We start from the raw sequence: 4,390 nt of genomic DNA, 5'->3' as shown, positions 1-4,390 counted from the left end.
CTAACAAAGTGAGAGCAGAATATTCTTCCAAGTCTTCTCCTTCGTCCTGGAACTTTATTGCTTTGACAATATTGAACTTGATCTCATCGTCATGAACTCTCATGGTTAGTTCCCTTTTTTGTACATTGATAACTGCTCCTCCAGTTGCTAGGAACGGTCTACCCAGAATGATGGGAACGTCAACGTCAGCTTCATAATCCAGAATGATGAAGTCAGCGGGTAAGATAAATTTGTCTACTTTGACTAGCAGATCTTCAATCTTCCCTTCTGGCTTGACGATGGATCTGTCTGCCATTTGCAAAGTCACCGTGGTGGGTTTAGCTGGTCCAGTGGATAATTGTTTGAAGACAGACAGGGGCATGAGATTGATGTTGGCCCCTAAATCACACAAGGCTTTCCCTTGGTACGTGTCTCCTATAATGCAAGGAATGGTGAAGCTTCCTGGGTCTTGAAGCCTAGGTGGGAGTCTGCCTAAGTACTGGCAACTCTCTTGTGTCATTTTTACAGTCTCATATTCCGTTATTCCTCTTTTTTTAGAGGACATCTTTCATGAATTTTACGTACCTGGGCATCTGTTCTAGTGCGTCCACCAGAGGAATGTTGATGTGAAGTTGTTTTAAAATGTCCAGGAACTTTCCAAAGTGCTTATCCTCCTGTTACTTTTTTGTTCTTTGAGGGAACAAAATTTTTGTTGATATTTGCCTGCTTTGAGTTGGACTGATTGGTTGGTTGTTGGCTTCCTTTTCAGGTTCTGGGTTCTGTTCATCTGTGACTGGTGATTGTTGTTGTGCTTTTGGGGCTACTTCAGATGCTTCAGTCTGTTCCTTTTCCTTTGGTTGAACTGTGGGTTGTGCTGTGGCTTTCCCACTTCTTAAGGTGACAGATTTGATTTGCTCTGAAAGGGAGATAGGTGCTACTTTTGGCGAGGTTGTTGAAAGAACGTCAGTATTCCTTGCTAGTGATCCTTGTGTTCTAGTTTGAAGGTTGGCAGCAATCTGCCCCAGATGGGACTCAATGTTCCTGACCACTGCATCATTCCTGGTGAAATATTCCTTGACATAATTTTCCAGGGTGTTGATGCGTTGGTCATCTCTGTGGAACGGAACGTAGTTGTTTCTTCTTTGTTCAAACGTTCCACTGCTACTACCTTGCTAATATTGCTGCTGATTGTTGTTGAATGGTCTCTGGTTAATGGGTGGCCTCCATTGGGTGTTGTGGTTCTGATCCTTAATGATAGTTCCTCCAGGCCTTGAATGCGTATTTTGTCCTGCTTGTTGATTGTCTCTGGAGAAGTTCCTATTGCCAAAATTTTCTGCATAACACACCAATGCAGTGGATGGGCAGTCTGTTGAGTCATGAAGGTCACCACAGGCTGAGCATGGTCCTATTTAAGTTGATGTGAGTTGTAAGACTTCCATCCTTAGTGCTGCTTGGTCAGCTCTCAGGTTCTTCACTTCATTCATGAGTGATACCAGCTGGGCTTCCATGTTTGTTTGTTGATAGTCCTCAAGAGTTGAGGCACATTAAGTGTAAATTGTTCCACAAACCCCATGTTTTGGTTATAAATCACTCCCTTCAACCTTCTTCTTTTCATATAGAGCAACTGTTTTGAATAGTGGACCAGAGCAATGCCGAAAGTGGGAATTAAGGTAGACCTGGAGCAAATTTAACATTATCTTTTTCACATATGACTATTGGGTTAGTTTGCTTTGTTCAGGACACCTAAGGCCCATCAAAAGGAACCACAAAATGAAGAGAGGAGAATGAGTGTTGCGCAGAAGGGAAAAAGAAGTCTGCTATAGTACAATAGCAGTCAAAGGAAGCAATGGGGAGCCGCCACGTCAGCTACAGCAGAGAAGGTGGAGGTGCTGCCTCTGCTACAGTACGAAAGCAAAGAAGCTGAGCAATCCCATCAGCTACAACATTAGGAGTGGAGGTGCCAAAAGGGAGCCAAAAGCAAGGGGGACCACTTCTATTTAAGGCCAAGCTGGCAAGAAATAAAGCTACCATTGGAGAGGATTTAGACAAAGCATGACCCTTGATGAAAGGAACAATGAAGATCAAATGAAGAACCCTATAAAAGGAACAAGCAGTCCTCATAAAAAGGGCGCCCATCCTAGAACCAGTGATTTTTTTTGTTTTCTTTTTGTAAAAATGCTCACTAGGAGCTAACTTCCTCTAAGTAGGTGAGGGTTCCATAGAAGTAATCCCTTTTGTCTTAGGATAACTTTGTAAGGAACACATATTTTATGAATGAATTTTGAGTTGCTCTTTGGTTTAATTTATTGATTTTGTGAAACCTTTTGGGCTGACAACCTCATCCCGGGACCACTCGGTTGATGAAACACTGACAAGGGCGTGTGGAGCATTCTCAAGACCCTAGGGTAGTTTAGCCTGAAGAAAGGAGGGAGAAACACCTGGAATGGGGAGCACTGCCATGTGAATCCATGCTCTTTTGAGAAGGCAGCATGGTTTCCTTGTATATAACTCCAAGTACTATGGAGTAACGTGGAGAGTAAGGCCTTACCATCTGCTTACCTATAGCAAAACAAGGGAAGAAACAAAATCCACTTGTAAAATATGCTACCAAGCAGGGTTAACCAAAGGGATGAAAACATGGAACCCGTAACACCTACTTGACTTTTTCTGAAATTAATCTTAACTCAAACTTCTGTCACAATCTTCCCTTCACGATAACTGAACTGTGTTTTACCAGCTGATGCTCTTACTTTCATTTCGTTGACTGCTCTTAAAGTTACTTAAATTGATGCATTTTTATTCGATGACCGTGCTAAGTCATTCACTGCTCTCATCTGGTTCAGAATAGTTAACATTGTTTAACTAGCTGCCCAGAGATTGCTCTGTGTGAAGCTTAGCTGAGAATAGTAATTTTTTTTATTGCTTCATTTTACAAATTAAGTTTCTTTTAGCGCTTATTACTTCACAACTTCTCCCTGAGGACGATAAATCTGGGGCTACAATACCCTATATTGCTTAACACGTATGCTTGCGTATAGTTGAAGAGGGTTGCTCTAAGTCAGAGTAGATTGCTCCTGTTGGCAATCCTGATTATTACTCTGCACTCTTGCTCTCTGAAAAGATATTCCCGAGCAGCTCTCGGTTCGACCAAGCAATTGGCGCCGTTGCCGGGGATCATTTGGCAAGAAAGGGCGTTTTTAAGAAAGCACTTTTGTTGTTTAACTGCAGTCCTTTTGTTTTGATAGACTTCCTCCATTTGTATGAGCACAGAACCTACAGAACTTGGACTGGAAATAGCACTTTTTGATCCAGAACCCGAGAGAACCTTCAGAAATAGAAGAAGAGTTCAAAGGTTGAGAAACATTACAATGGAGGAGGTTTTAAACAATGATAACAATGGAAATCATAATCATGGGCCTGAACAAGGACCGCATGAAGAAAGAGGGCCATCATTGAATGATATGGCTGCTCCCTTCAGAAATGGTCCAGAACGAGGTTATGTTCCCCCTCCTCTGAATATCCCGAACTTTGAAATAAAACCTGCAATGTTCCAAATGATTATGAACGCTGGTCAGTTCCATGGACTACCCATGGAAGACCCTCACAGTCATTTGGACAATTTCACTGAGATAGTTGATAATTTCAAAGTTCATGGTATTTCGGAAGAAAACATGTGGATGCGGCTTTTTCCATTTTCCTTAGCTGGAAAAACCAAAGAATGGAGGAGAACATTGCCCCCAAACTCCATCACCAGTTGGGAGCAATTGGCGAAACAGTTTGTTACCCGATTTTTCTCCCAAGCAAAACAAGCCCAAGTGAGGGCTGATATAGCTTCCTTTCAAATGTATGATGGAGAAAGTTTGTATGAAGCGTGGGAACGCTTTAAAGAGTTGATACGAATTTTCCCGAATCATGGAGTTTCTGATTGGGGCATCATTCACACGTTTTATCATGGCTTAACCCCACCATTGAAAGGAAGTTGAAGAAGCCACTAACCCTTCACACCTTGAAGCTCAGACAGGACCAGAAGAGAAGGACCAGAGCAATGAGTCTGCTAAAATCAAACCGGATGAGGTGTACACATTTCGTGAACAAACAATTCCAATTGCTCCTGAAGAAATATGGAGTGCAGCACAAAATTGCCACCCCTTACCACCCACAGACTAGCGGGCAGGTAGAGGTGTCCAACAGGGAGATAAAAAAAATCCTGGAAAAGGTCGTAAACCCAGATAGAAAAGATTGGTCCAATAAATTGGATGATTCCCTATGGGCGTATCGGACAGCTTATCGAACACCCATTGGCTGCTCCCCCTATCAGTTGGTGTTTGGAAAAGCGTGTCACTTGCCTCTTGAACTTCAACACAAAGCATTCTGGGCCATCACATTGCTAAACATGGATTCCAGAATGGCT

At 42.5% G+C, this 4,390-nt stretch overlaps 1 non-coding gene across 1 annotated transcript; it reads right to left on the bottom strand.

The window, feature by feature from the left end:
- Positions 1-3,793: 3,793 nt before the first annotated feature.
- Positions 3,794-3,898, bottom strand: LOC133315809 (small nucleolar RNA R71). Its single transcript, XR_009752145.1, has one exon. It is a non-coding gene; the product is annotated as a small nucleolar RNA R71 (small nucleolar RNA).
- Between the last annotated feature and the right edge of the window lie 492 nt (positions 3,899-4,390).

Source organism: Gastrolobium bilobum, unplaced genomic scaffold (genome assembly GCF_033153095.1).
Source record: "Gastrolobium bilobum isolate Gb01-03AN ecotype WA unplaced genomic scaffold, APGP_CSIRO_Gbil_v1 utg10138, whole genome shotgun sequence".
Lineage (NCBI taxonomy): Eukaryota > Viridiplantae > Streptophyta > Magnoliopsida > Fabales > Fabaceae > Gastrolobium > Gastrolobium bilobum.
Note: the sequence above shows the minus strand (reverse complement) of the source record. Positions and strands in the feature narration are given on the sequence as shown.